Genomic DNA, 15,130 nt, shown 5'->3' with positions numbered 1-15,130 from the left:
GGCCTCGGAGGAGTGGTTTGACTCCTCCGAGGTCTTAATGCCTTTCGTGATGCCTTGGCCGGTCTATTTGTTCCCTCATGCGATCTGATCGTAGCCCGGGTGCATGGTCAGATTCCGAGTTTTCAGGCGGGTTTGTTGACGCTGTCAACGGTTTGGCCGTAGCCGGGTTTGCGAGAGCAGCCCCCGAGCCTCTGCACGGAGCGAGAGGACGATCAAGGACTGACTCGACTTTTATCATACGCCCCTTCGTCGCCTTTCCGCAAGGAGGAAGGGGGGAAAGCGCCATGCTGCCCTCGGAGGGCGCCAAACATGGTGTCTCCAGTGAGTTGCTAACGGGTGATCCGAGTGGACGCCCGTGCCCCGTTTGATAAGGGTCGGCTAGTGTCCCAGAGGCACGCTCCAAAAGTACCTGCAGGTGATTTGCCGGACCCGGTCCCGTTCGATAGGGTCTGAGGGCTCGATGCCTCCCTCTGATGGGATTCCGTTACAAAATCGCTCCTGCTGGTCTCGGAAATGTCTTAGGGTACCTCGGGAGCGTAGCCCGAGCCTCGGCCATGTATCGGACGTACCCAGAGTCATCCCTCGCTCTGCGTGCTCTTGGGCGACTATCGAACCCTTCCGAGGGGCCAGCCTTCGAACCCCTGATCAGTAGTGGGCGCGGAGCCCGACTGCTCTGAGGCGGCTATCGAACCCTTCCGAGGGGCCAGCCTTCGAACCTCTGATCAGTAATGAGCCTGAAGCCCGAGTGCTCTGGGGCGGCTGTCGAAACCCTTCCGAGGGGCCAGCCTTCGAACCCCTGATTAGTAGGAGGGCTCGGGGCCCGCTTCCTTCGTGGAGAAGGATCCCTTTTGAAATATCCCCTTTCCCAGTCCCTGTGGCAAGAGATAGAAAGGGGAAGAGGAAAAGGATACGAATTTAAACGGTGTGGCACACCTTCTTTGACGCGGTCGTCATGGCGGAGGTGAAACAACGCCTGCTTCGCCTGCCAAAGGTGTCGCTTGCCTTGCCGCGGAGTTAATGCGACGGGACGGGTGGTTCGCGGGGCGGCCGTTGCGCGTGCGTGAGTTATTCGAGGAACGGGTGTTTCGCCTTCGAGTTTGAATTTCGCGGCGGATTCGGGCGAAGTGTTGAATGGGTCTTGCCCGGGCCTTTATATACCCAGAAGAGGGGCCGGCAGTGGTTCTTTACTCTGCTGCTCGCCTTCTGCTTTGGTTTCCGCAACCTGAGAGAATAGCCAGAGAAAAGGAAACCGCGCACCTTTTTTGTTCCGCCTCCACCCCCTTCGTTCGGCGATGGCCGACAAGGCGACCGTCGTTCCGCCGTGCGATCCGTGGCCTTTCTCCACCGTCACGATGGGCGATCTGGAGGCCCTCATCGCTGATGGTTTGCTTCGTCCCCTCTCCGGTGACCCACAGCCAGAGTGGATGGCCCCCGCGAGCGAGGCCGACCCGGCTCCGCCGCGGGGGTATGTGGTCAGTTTCGTCTCCTTTCACGAGCGGGGGTTTGGAGTGCCAGCAAGCCGCTTCATGTGGGCGCTCCTGCACTACTATGGGGTGGAGCTGCACAACCTCAACCCCAACTCCATTGCGCAAGTGGCCATCTTCGCGGCGGTTTGCGAGGGTTTTTTGGGGATTGACCCCCACTGGGATCTGTGGATCCATCTCTTCTCCGTAGAGCTTTTTGCCTTGACGACAGGGGAAAGGAAGGTCCGCATGGTGGTGCGGGCCGGTGGCTGCACCCTCTAGTTGAGGCAGGGGCGCGCGCATCAGTACATCCCCGCCATCCTTGTGACTTCGAACAAGGGGTGGCAGCGCCGGTGGTTTTATCTCCGGAACGACGACGGAAGGCTCCCGTCGTTTTCTCAACGAGTGGTGACCACCGCCGGCAGCAACTGGCGTTGGGGGGCCACGCGCAAGAAACAAGAGAATCTCCAGCCTCTTCTGGAGGCCTTGCAGAGGTTACGAGATGGGGGGCTCACCGCTGCGGGGGTGGTCACCGCCATCCATCGCCGGAGGGTGCTCCCCTTGGCAGAGCGGCGGTTGCCGCTCTCAGAGATGAAGCCGAGGGTTGATTTGGAGGGCTCGCAGATGTCCTCGGCTCCCCTCTCCACCGACGACCTCCGCAGGCGGATAGCGGGCACGGTAGGGAGGCTGGACGCCGGCACCCTTACCCAGCCCGTGATGCGTCCCGAGTGTGGGTACGTGTCCCTGGTGAGTGTCCGCTCCTTCTCTTATTTTGCGCTGAGTTGCCTTTGATTCTCACTGTCGGGATTTCCGTTCGTCTCTAGGGGTTGGGGTTTCACAAGCCCTCCCTGCCACGGGTCCCGGAGGACGCGGTGGATCGAGCCACGCGGAGGGTCGCCGTGGAGAAGAAAAAGGAGAAGAAGGACGCGGAAAAGGCCTAGGCCCGCAAGCGGATGCGGGCTCGGGACGCCTTGGAGAAGCGTCGTCGAAGGCAGGAGAGGGACGGGCTCCCGAGGGAGCCGTCGCCAGAGACGCCTGACGACGATGACGATGATGATGATGACGTGGACGACGATATGGTGTCCCGCCTTGGCCTTAGCCCGGATCTGAGGCTGGGCCAGGGGTCGTCGAGCCAGCCTCCAAGTGGGCCGGCGCCGTCGGCATCTGGGGCCGGGACATCAAGGTCCCGGTCCGAAGAGCGGGGGCAGGCCGAGGGGGTACTTGACCCCTTGGCCGAGGTAGTTGAGGTGACTCTGGGGGGTCAGGCCGACCCACCTGTCCCCCAAGAGCAGTCGCCCGTGCCGGCTGTATAGGAGGTTGATCCTCGGGTCGTCGTGACTGCGCCTGGGCGGGCCGTCCCTTCGGCGCCCAGGGCGCCCGAGGCGGGAACGGTGCCAAAGCTGGTAGTGGGGCAAACCTCGGCAGTGCCTGTGGGGTCCGAGGCCCAAGGGGCCTCCCCGCAGGCACGATTGGCCTTGGTCCGGAGCGGGTAAGTATCTGAGGATACCTCTGTTTTGGCTCCTTCTTCGTGTATCCTGATCCTGCTTTATCTTTTCCTCTCAGCAAACGGAGGCATGGTTCGACCGATTTGGCTCCCCGGAAGGCCCTTAAGACGGCGCCGGCTTCTGTAGCCAGTGCCGCACCGTGCCACGCCGGTTGGCTGGCCTTCGCACAAGATGCCCTCAAGCGGGGGGCCCAGGCGGCACGAGTTGCCATGGGGGCAAGCCCCCCAGGCTGACCCCTCCGTCGGGGCGGCCATCGTGCCGGGGGAGGCTGTTGGCGTGGTCGCGGCCCTGAGCCCACCTGACGCGTTGTCGGCGCCGGCACCAGCTCCTGCCGAAGCCATTGCTGTTTTGCCCGTGGAGCCACCCGTCGCCGCTGATGCTGGGATGACTGAGGTGCCGCTGCTCGAGGTCGTCTCCGACCTTCCCAGTCTCGGCCACAAGGAGGGGGCGGCCGTTGTTGCTGAGGTTGGTGATCGGAAGCCCGCCTCCTTAGCCGAGGTGGTACCCGATGCGTCGATTGGAGGGGGTCCCGATGCCTTGGAGGAGGGTTGCGCCAAACCGCGACCCGTCTTGGGGAGCGGCGACCTCATCCCCGTGCGGCGCGATCCCAATGAGTGGCGTGGGTAGGCGCTCCGGTTCTGGACCCGCGGTGCCTCGAAACCCCTCTTTGTCCTTGACGATGAGCGGGAGGAGCGGTCTCGGGATGAGCTCCGTGAGTATGCCGAGGCAGCGATGGGGTCGCTTCGGTCGACCATGGAGATCCTTTCCAGGGATGTTCCCAGGGTCCTCCAGGTGAGGTTTTCAGGCATACTTTTCGCGTGACCAGGGCATTCTTTGTGACACCCTGCTTCCCTTCTTCAGGATCTGACGGATCTGAGCACCACCAAGTCGCTGTTCATCCGCCGCCAGACCGATGTCTAGGGTTCGCTGCGGTTCCTGAGGGCCGCGCTTATCGAGGCTATCGAACGCCTCGCCCAATGGAGCACCGAGGTGGCGGACCTTTGGTCGCTCTGTGATGAGCTAGAGGTGGAGGCAGCGGCGGCGCGGGCAGAGGTGGCGTCGGCACGGACGGAGGCGCAACAGCGGCAGCTGGAGCTTGGCCAGGTCATTGGCGAGCGGGACCAATCTCGGAACCAGGCTACCGAGGTTGTAGGCCGGGCAGAGGCCCTTGGGGCCAGCTAGCCGAGGTGTCTGCTCGGGCCGGAGCCCTTGCGGAGGACCTAGCCGTGGCGGTCGGGTCTGCCCAGTTTGCCCAAGCCACAGCCTCGGAGCAACGTGCTCAGGCTAAAGGTATGTTTCGGCCGCTTTGTGACTTCGATTCATCTTCATTCTTCAACTCATGTCTGAAGAATTCTGTTTGGCTGTTTGCAGAGTTCGAGATAGCTCTCAACGAGTCCGTCAAGGCACTTGCCCAGGCGGCTGAGCAGAAGGAGGCCGACCGCGTGGCCATGTCCGAAGCTATCTCGGCCTTCTGCCAGGTCTTTGGCCTCGATGACGTCCCCTCCGGTAGCTCCCCCCAGAGTCGCCTGCGGGCGTTGGGCGGCCATGTGCATAGCAGACTCTGCGAGGCGCTGCATCACGACGTTAGGCGGGCCTTCGCCGTGCTCGCTTCCCACTACGACGTGGATCTGGAGCGGGTCAGCGAGGGGTACTGTCTACCCGACGAAGATGAGGCTGCCTTAGCCGAGGTTCAGAGGCTTGACGCGGCTGTCGTGGGCCCAAGCGTGGTGCTGGCGTCGTCCTTCGAGGTGGAGATCCTTCCACTCGCGTCGCCGCCCGGGGCCGGGCCAGATCTCGCCGGGGGTGGAGACGGCGCCGAGGGTGGAGATGAAGCCGAGGGTGCCGCTCCTCCCCCGGGCGATGCCTGATTCTGCCGGAGTAGGCTGTTTGGAGCATGTATGTGTCTTTCGCGGCCACCGAGGCCTAAACACTTTGTTGTCGTGTTATAAAGCTGCGTTTCTTTTCCTCTCGTTTCGAGTATCCGAACCTGTTCGTCAGTAGCAGAATCGCTTATCCGAGTAAGAGTTACTTTTCGCGGAAGGTGACGAGTGAGGTATCCGTATCCCGGAGGCATAGGAGTCCCTCGGCTCGGTCGGCCTTGCCTCTTACGTGCGCTCTTATTCATTTTGCGGGATTATGTTATCGATATAGTTGGAAAGCACAAAAGTCGTTTTGGTAGAAAACTTTAGCGAGGAAAATTTTGACGCAGAGAGGGTGCCCCCTTCTAGCCCCTAAGGGAGGCTCGGGCTTTGCCGAGGCAAGGCTGACCCTTCCTTGACGGTTAGACTCTATTTGTGTATGTAAAGAAAACGATGTATATGAACGACTCGAAACATCTTAAGGGTAGAAGCGACGTAGCTGTCGGATGTTCCAAGCGTTGCTGTAGACCTCGCCTTGATCGTTGGCCAGCTTGTATGTCCCGGGCTTCAAAATCTTGGCGATGATGAACGACCCTTCCCAGGGGGGAGTAAGCTTATGGCGCCCTCGGGCGTCTTGCCGCAGCCGAAGCACCAAGTCTCCCACTTGGAGGTCTCGGGATCGAACCCCTCGGGCGTGGTAGCGTCGCAGAGACTGCTGATATCGCGCCGAGTGTAGCAAGGCCACGTCCCGAGCCTCTTCCAGCTGGTCCAGTGAGTCTTCTCGGCTGGTCTGGTTGCTTTGGTCATCGTACGCCTTTGTCCTCAGGGGAACCGTATTCTAAGTCTGTGGGCAAGATAGCCTCGGCCCCATAGACTAGAAAGAACGATGAGAAACCCGTGGCTCGGCTTGGCGTCGTCCTCAGACTCCAGACCACCGATGGTAGTTCCTTCATCCACCGCTTGCCGAACTTGTTGAGGTCGTTGTAGATCCTTGGTTTAAGTCCCTGTAGAATCATGTCGTTGGCACGCTCCACCTGCCCATTTGTCATGGGGTGAGCCACGGCGGCCCAGTCTACCCGGATGTGGTGGTCCTCGCAGAAGTCGAGGAACTTCTTGCTAGTGAACTGGGTGCCATTGTCGGTGATGATGGAGTTCGGGACCCCGAACCGATGGATGATGTTGGTGAAGAACGCCACCGCCTGCTCGGACCTGATGCTGGTTAGGGGTCGGACCTCGATCCACTTGGAGAATTTGTCGATGGCGACTAGCAGGTGCGAGAAGCCCCCGGGTGCCTTCTGCAAGGGACCAACGAGGTCCAGACCCCACATAGCAAACGACCAAGTGATGGGTATTGTCTGCAGGGCCTGAGCGGGCAGGTGCGTCTGTCTCGCGTAGAATTGACACCCCTGGCAGAAGCGTACAATCCTAGTGGCGTCGGCCACCGCGGTTGGCCAGTAGAAACCTTGTCGGAAGGCGTTCCCAACGAGGGCTCGAGGTGCTGCGTGGTGACCGCAAGCCCCCGAGTGTATCTCTTGCAATAGCTCCTGCCCTTCGGTGATGGATATGCATCGTTGGAGAATGCCTGAGGGGCTGCGGTGGTAGAGCTCCTTTTCATCACCTAGTAAGACGAACGACTTAGCGCGCCGCGCCAGTCGCCGAGCTTCGGCTTTGTCGAGGGGGAGCTCTCCTCGGTGGAGATATTACAGGTACGGGGTCTGCTAGTTCCGATTAGGCGTTACCCCATTCCGCTCTCCCTCGACGCGCAGTGCCTCACCCTCGGCGGCCGAGGATGCCTCGGGCTAGGCCGAGGCCTCCTCGGGTCGGGTCGAGACCTCCTCGGGCTGGGCCGAGGCCTCCTTGGGCTCGGGCGTGTCGTCGGTCTTGACGGAGGGTTGATGTACGTCTCTGGAGAAGATGTCCGGGGGGAACCGTTGTCCGCCCCGAGGCTATTTTAGCCAGCTCATCCGCAGTCTCGTTGTAGCGTCGGGCGACGTGGTTGAGCTCGAGCCCGTAGAACTTGTCTTCCAGGCACCGAACCTCGTTGTAGTAGGCCTCCATCTTCCTGTCGCGGCAGTGGGAGTTCTTCATGACTTGATCAATGACAAGCTGCGAGTCGCCACGAGCGTCGAGGCGCCGAACCCCTAGCTCGATGGCGATGTGCAACCCGTTAACCAGATCTTTGTACTCGGCCATGTTGTTTGACGCCGGGAAATGGAGGCGCAGCACGTAGCGGAGGTGCTTCCCGAGGGGTGAGATGAAGAGCAGGCCCGCGCCGGCTCCTGTTTTCATCAGTGACCCATCGAAGTACATGGTCCAGAGTTCCGGTTGGGTCGGAGCTGTTGGTAGCTGGGTGTCGACCCATTCAGCCACGAAGTCCGCCAAGACTTGGGACTTGATGGCCTTCCGAGGAGCGAACAAGATTGTCTCGCCCATGATCTCCACCGCCCACTTTGCTATCCTACCCGAGGCCTCTCGGCACTGGATGATCTCCCCCAGGAGGAAGGATGACACCACAGTCACCGAATGAGACTCGAAGTAGTGTCGCAACTTTCGCCGCGTCAGAATTACTGCGTACAATAGCTTCTGAATTTGCGGGTAGCGGATCTTGGTCTCCGATAGAACTTCGCTGATGAAGTAGACCGGCCTCTGGACGAGCAGTGCATGCCCTTCTTCTCGTCTTTCGACTACGATCGCGGCGCTAACCACCTGAGTGGTCGCGGCTACGTAGATCAAGAGGGCTTCTTCTGCAGCGAGGGGCACCAAGATGGGTGCACTTGTAAGGAGTGCCTTTAAGTTCCCGAGGGCTTCCTCGGCCTCGGGGGTCTAAGAGAAGCGCTCGGTCTTCTTTAAGAGGCGATACAAGGGTAGGCCCCTTTCACCGAGGCGTGAGATGAAGCGGCTCAGAGCCGCAAGGCATCCCATGACCCTTTGTACTCCTTTCAATTCTTTGATAGGCCCCATGTTGGTGATGGCCGCGATTTTCTCCGGGTTGGCCTCGATGCCCTGCTCGGAAACGATGAACCCCAGGAGCATGCCTCAGGGGACTCCGAAGACACATTTCTCGGGGTTGAGTTTCACGCCCTTCGCCCTCAGACACTTGAATGTCGTTTCAAGGTCAGAGAGGAGGTCGGAGGCTTTCCTCGTCTTGACTACGATGTCATCGACGTAAGCCTCGACCATTCGGCCGATGTGCTCTCCGAACACGTGGTTCATGCACCTTTGGTATGTCACGCCTGCATTCCTCAAACCAAATGGCATAGTAATATAGCAGTACATGCCAAAAGGTGTGATGAAAGAAGTCGCGAGCTGGTCGGACTCTTTCATCTTGATTTGGTGATACCCTGAGTAGGCGTCGAGGAATGACAAGGTTTCACACCCAGCAGTGGAATCCACGATTTGATCGATGCGAGGCAGAGGGTAGGGAACCTTCGGACATGCTTTGTTTAGACCAGTGTAGTCTACACACATCCTCCACTTCCCACCTTTCGTTTTCACAAGCACAGGGTTGGCTAACCATTCAGGATGGAATACCTCTTTGATGAACCCTGCAGCCATCAGCTTGTGGATCTCCTCGCCTATGGCTCTGCACTTTTCTTCGTCGAAATGGCGCAGAGGCTGCTTCATGGGTCGGGCACCGGCTCTGATATCCAGTGAGTGCTCGGCGACATCCCTCGGTATGTCGGGCATGTCCGAAGGACTCCACGCAAACACCTCGGCATTTGCGCGGAGAAAGTCGACGAGCACTGCTTCCTATTTAGGGTCGAGCTCAGAGCTGATCTGGACTTGCTTGCAGGCGTCGTTGCTGGGGTCGAGAGGGACGGACTTAACCGCCTCTGCTGGCTCGAAGTTGCCGGCGTGGCGCTTTGCATCAGGCGCCTCCCTGGAGAGGCACTCCAGGTCGGCGATGAGGGCCTCGGATTCGGCGAGGGACTCAGCGTACTCCACACACTCCATGTCGCATTCGTACGCGTGTCGGTACGTGGATCCGACGGTGATGACCCCGTTGGGGCCCGGCATCTTGAGCTTGAGGTAGGTGAAGTTGGGGACGGCCATGAACTTGGCGTAGCACGGTCTCCCCAGCACCGAGTGGTAGGTTCCTCGGAACTCGACCACCTCGAACGTGAGGGTTTCCTTTCGGAAGTTGGAGGGAGTCCCGAAGCAGACGGGTAGATCGAGTTGTCCAAGGGGTTGGACGCGCTTCCCGGGGATGATCCCGTGAAAGGGCGCCGCACCGGCCCGGATCGTGGATAGATCGATTTCCAAGAGCCTGAGGGTCTCGGCGTAGATGATGTTGAGGCTGCTGCCTCTGTCCATGAGGACCTTGGTGAGCCTGACGTTGCCGATGATGGGGTCGACAACGAGCGGGTACTTTCCTGGGCTCGGCACGCAGTCGGGGTGGTCGCCTTGGTCGAAGGTGATGGGCTTGTTGGACCAGTATAGGTAGACTGGCACCACCACCTTTACCGAGCAGACCTCCCGGCGCTCCTGTGAAGCGTCCCCAATCCTCTAGGACTCAAATGTGATACAATTACTAGTCCCAGGAGGCTAGTAAACACATTTATACATCAGATGATTCCAGATCTTCTTAAACGAGACAAACATATAAAGGTGGCGAACAACTTTAAGAGTTGGTCCACAACTCGGGACATATCATCAGAGTGGGGCTGAAGCAGCCCGTTATACGCAGCGAAGCAAATCAGGGGTCCAACAGCCACATGCAAGGTTGGGAACAGTCGTAACTCTTACCCGATCTCCTTTTTCTGAAAAACAACAAATAAGCAAGGGTGAGTACAAACGTACTCAGCAGCCCACCTTCACCCGCGGAATGGGGAAATCAGATATAATGCATGGAATATGTGGAGCTCAGAATATTTTGCAGAAACAACAATATTTTATGCAGGGCTGTTTTGAAAAACATTTTGTACTTTTGCAAAGCGCATCCTCTCCAAAAGGAGCAGGAAGTATTTCAGTATTATAACAAAATCCCCTGGACTAAACCATCCAGGTATCTCAGCAGTTTCCCACTGGTTTTCATTTCCAAAAACAGCTACTAGACTTCCCGTCCACCATAGCTCACGGCTCAACCGCCGAACCTTTTAAAAACCACTTTTCTCAACCGCACCTCTTTTTTGAAAACAAAACACTAATTGCCATACCACACCAGACTCGTCCATTCCTGTGGACATAGACTATTCGAATAGGTTTAAACTCTGCGCAGAGGTGTACACTTTACCCACTAGTCCGGCTCTGCGATCTCATAGCTAGTGAGACCCGAATCTGAATCTCTTTCTTTCCTCGCACGTCCTAACCTTAACGGTTATACCGGAAGGAGTCAGGCCACTGCCATGTCCAAACCGGACAAAACATTCCCCCTCCTTATCCTCCCGGTGCTCCCCAGCCTTCATAACCCTGGGGTTGGACCGTACGAGTTCAGATTGAGTGACTGCCCACACAGTCTCGAGTGGTTGTACTTATCATGAGTACAGGTAGTGGAAGATGACAAACCGGTCCTTATACGAGGGGACAATCCTTCTGCTCATGCCTAAACCAGCTGAGCCATCACCTTAGGCCCTCCCGTAAACCAGGGAGTCCCTGATTATCCCACTCACAAGGAGATAAGGGTGAAAACCCTTCATCATACACATGTTGAAAAACATTTTCTTTTGAAAACTCACCTTTTCTCAAATCATTTGTAACAAGCATATCAGGGATTGATTGCGGCAAGCGGCTTGGGTGGCCATAATAACTTGTCTCAAAATCATATCATGCATAAAATAACAGGCTGAGGGTTGTGGTTGAAAAACATAGGTAATTTATGCATCAAAGGGATCCAGTGAGCTTGCCGTGCTTATCCGGCGAAGGGGGAAGGAGAGCTCGCGGAACTGGCTTCTGGTTCCACCGCCTGGCGTAGACTTGCAGATCTGGCCTCCACGAGACGGCACGAACGCTCCGATAACTATGCAACATGAACAAGCAAACATACAAACAAGCAAGTATACCAACAAATATTTAGTATAGTGGTCAGAATAGTGATATATGGATGGGTAGAGTCTTGAGTAGAATCTGTGTCATGTGGTGTTGTGATATTACTGGTGGTGGAGCGGAGGTGCTTACCAGGAGGGTGGACTGGAGGCGAAGCGACACTATGCGTGTAGCCGGCAGAGCAGAGTAACTGATTGGGTGGGGCGTTTGCCTTGGCTGAGGGTGTTGAGTGTGTGTGGAGAGGGAGAGGGTAGCTGGGTGTATTTATAGCTGGGTGTATGTGGTGTAGCACAGTGAAGTTCACTATTGGTGAGAATAGTGACGAATGAATCGTCTGACTTAGTATGAACAGGAGAGTTATAGGCAGAATATGGGACAAGAGTATTTTGGGAGTTTTCTGGAATATGGACCATGCTTAAGGGATGACATGGTTGGATAGGGAATAGTTTGATAAGAATCTAGAAACGAGAATTATTGGAATCTGAGTTTGGGAGCCTGGTTCGAAGGAATCTCAAAGTTAAGCATGCTCAACTTGGAGAAACCTGGGATGGGTGACCAGATGGGAAGTTCCCACTGGAAGGAAAATCACAGTCACCGGAGTTCGTATGACTGGAATATGGGTCTGGCTGGTCTTAGGTGGACTGGATAGCATGATGTATGAGTAGTTGAAATTTGGGGTGATCGGCTAATCGATGAATAGTAACGCTGAATAGTAACGATGAATAGTGACGACGAAAAAGTTACTATAGATATCATCGATGAGTAGTAACGATGATAAATAGTAACGATGATAAATAGTAACGATGGTGAATAGTGTCGGTGAATAGTAACGATGAATAGTAGTTGTGAATAGCGATGGTGAATAGTTCGTATGAACGAACGATGACCGATGAATAGGAACTATGAACGAACGATAAACGATGAATATGAACTATGAACGAACGAATGAACGATCGAATGATCGGACGAACGAACGATCGAAATTTCGGCAGCATAACGGCAGGACAAAGATTATCTGGAAGAACGATGAATAGGGACTATGAACGAATGATGAACGATGAATAGGAACTATGAACGAACGATGAACGATCGAATGATCGAACGAACGATCAGAATTTTGGCAGCATAACGACAGGAAAAAGATTATTTGGATGAACGAATGGACGAACGATCGAATGATCGGACGAACGAACGATCGGAATTTCGGCAGCATAACGGCAGGACAAAGATTATCTGGAAGAACGATGAATAGGGACTATGAACGAACGATGAACGATGAATAGGAACTATGAACGAACGATGAACGATCGAATGATCGAACGAACGAACGATCGGAATTTTGGCAGCATAACGGTAGGAAAAAGATTATTTGGACGAACGAACGGACGAACGATCGAACGATCGGACGAACGGACGAACGAACCAAGAACAGGGGACGAACGATCGAAGAACGATCGAACGATCCTTGTGCTAGTGTGTGCTTGTGTGGAACATGGAGTGGGTGTGTGTGTGGGGGGGAAAGAGAGTTGCCATGAAATGGCTTGGGGTGGGATGAGAGGAGGCCCTTGCTCCTCTATTTATAGCCATGGTGGGGGGATTAGGGGGAGGGATGAGAGGATTAGTGGGAGGATGAGAGGATTAGTGGGAGGATGAGAGGATTAGTGAGAGATTAGCATGTATTTGTCTTGTATAAGTGAGATTAGCTTGTAGAGCTCACCGTATGACACTAGAGGCATACGTATATGTATGAGCATGAAGAAAGTTATGAAGAAAATATTTATAGGGACTTGAAAAATGATTCTAAAGGTATTTCTCAAGAGGAAAATACTTGGAGATATATCGGTGGAATATCTGGGCAATATTTCTGGAAAGAACTTGAGGGGGATTACTGAGGAAATATCTGGGCAGTATTTCTGGAAAGAATTTGAGGGGGGTCACTGAGGAAATATTTGTAGGATATTTTGAGGAGGATTTTGGAGAAAATATAGACCACTATAATTTATTTGTTGATATCAACTTGCAAACAAACATTTTGAAACGAAATTTGAAATTCATTTTGAATTTAGAGCGAGTTTGAGAAAATTTTAGGATTTGAATTTTTGGGATGCTACATCCTGCTTGCGGTGCCGAGCCGAGGCGTTCGCCACTCGCCCACCGTAGATCATGAAACAACCGTGGACCTCGGGGAACTCCTCTGCCTTGTCGCCCTCCTTCTTGTCGTTGTCTTGGCCTTTGCCACCTTCCGCCGGGGGCCCGGTCTTATGGAAGTAGCGTCGAAGCATGACGCATTCCTCAAGGGTGTGCTTGACGGGACCCTGGTGGTAGGGGCACGACTCCTTGAGCATCTTGTCGAACAGGTTGGCCCCTCCGGGAGGCTTCCGAAGGTTCCTGTGCTCGGCGGCAGCGACAAGATCTGTGTCGGCGGTGTCGCGTTTCGCTTGCGACTTCTTCTTGCCTTTCTTCTTCGTGCCGCGCTGGGCGGACGCCTCGGGGACGTCTTCCTGCTGACGTCCCTAAGGCTGCTTGTCCTTCCGGAAGATGGCCTCGACCGCCTCCTGACCAGAGGCGAACTTGGTGGCGATGACCATGAACTCGCTTGCCCTGGTGGGAGTCTTGCGACCCAGTTTGCTCACCAGGTCGCGGCATGTGGTGTCGGCGAGGAACGCGCCGATGACATCCGAGTCGGTGATGTTGGGAAGCTCGGTGCGCTGCTTCAAAAATCGTCGGATATACTCCCGCAGGGATTCCCCTGGCTGCTGGCGGTAGCTTCGGAGATCCCAGGAGTTCCCAGGGCGCACGTATGTGCCCTGGAAGTTTCCAGCGAAGGCTTTAAGCAGATTGTCCCAGTTGGAGATCTGCGCAGGACGCAGATGCTCCAGCCAGGCTCGGGCGGCGTCGGAGAGGAACAGGGGGAGGTTGCGGATGATGAGGTTGTCATCGTCCGTTCCACCTAGCTGGCAGGCCAGCCGGTAGTCCGCAAGCCACAGTTCCGGCCTTGTTTCCCCCGAGTACTTGGTGATGGTAGTCAGGGCTCGGAACCGGGTCAGGAACGGCGCCCGTCGTATGGCCCGGCTGAAGGCTTGCGGACCAGGGGGTTCGGGCGAGGGGCTCCGATCCTCCCCACTGTCGTAGCATCCCCCACGCCTGGGGTGGTAGCCTCGGCGCACCTTTTCATCGAGGCGGGCTCGACGGTCGTGGCGGCGGTGCTCGTTGCCGAGGCGACCCGGGGCCGCAGGCGTCGCGTCTCGCGTGTGCCCGGTGTGGATCGAGGCTTCCCGCATGAATCGGGAAGTCGCGGTGCGATGCTTCGGGGGGTACCCTTGCCTTCGGGAGGCAGAGCTCTCGGCCCGTCGGACCGCGGCATCCTTCAGGAGATTCTTGAGTTCTCCCTGGATACGCCGCCCCTCGGTGGTGGATGGCTCCGGCATCGCTCGGAGTAGTATTGCTGCTGCAGCCAGGTTCTGGCCGACCCCACTGGAAGCCGGGGGCAGCCTTGCCCTGGCATCGTCAGTGATACGGCGCTGGACGTCCTGGGCCTGATGACGCGCTTCTCCGGCTAGTGCTCGGCCTGCCCACTCCTGCTCGATGTTTTGCCGGAGCTGCACAAGTTGTCCTGCTTCCTCGTCGAGCTTGGCCTGCATCTCGCGGATTTGCTCGAGTTGTGTGTCCTGACCCCCCGCAGGGATTGGGACCACAGCTAGCTCCCGCAGGATGTCAACGCAAGGCGCAGGCCCAGGGGGATCATCGTCCTCCGGCATACCAAGGTGGTTGCCTTCGTCGTGACCCCCTAGATCGATGTGGAAACATTCGCGACTTGGGCCACAACCCTCGTTGTCAAGGCTGTGGCCATCATCGGAGCAATCGGAGAGGCAGTAGTCAATGCGGTCATGAAGTCTCGCATGGCACTAGGATTACCGAGCTCGGAGAAATCTCAACCAGAGTCGGGCTCGTCGTCTTCCTCGGAACCCGGGGGCCCGTAGGTCGAGACGGCCGTCAGTCGGTTCCAAGTTGACCACATATGGTACCCAGGAAGGTTAGGATATGCCTTTATGAAAGCGCTCACCGAAGCGGGATCGCTTGGTGGATCAAAGCTGAATCTAAAAGGCACAGGGTGGAAAACGGACGGTACCTCTCGATCGATGGACGGTGACGAGGTCGCGTCGGGGACAGACCGCACCGTTATCTCAGGTACGAGGCTAACGCCCAGCAAGTCTTCCGCGAGAGTGCTGGTGTCATCTGTCCGCTTGGGGTTGGCGTGTTGCGGGGAAACGACGCTCGTCGTCATCTCAAGCGCGAGGTCAACGCCCGACATGTGCCCCAC

Source organism: Zea mays, chromosome 7 (genome assembly GCF_902167145.1).
Source record: "Zea mays cultivar B73 chromosome 7, Zm-B73-REFERENCE-NAM-5.0, whole genome shotgun sequence".
Classification (NCBI taxonomy): domain Eukaryota; kingdom Viridiplantae; phylum Streptophyta; class Magnoliopsida; order Poales; family Poaceae; genus Zea; species Zea mays.
Note: the sequence above shows the minus strand (reverse complement) of the source record.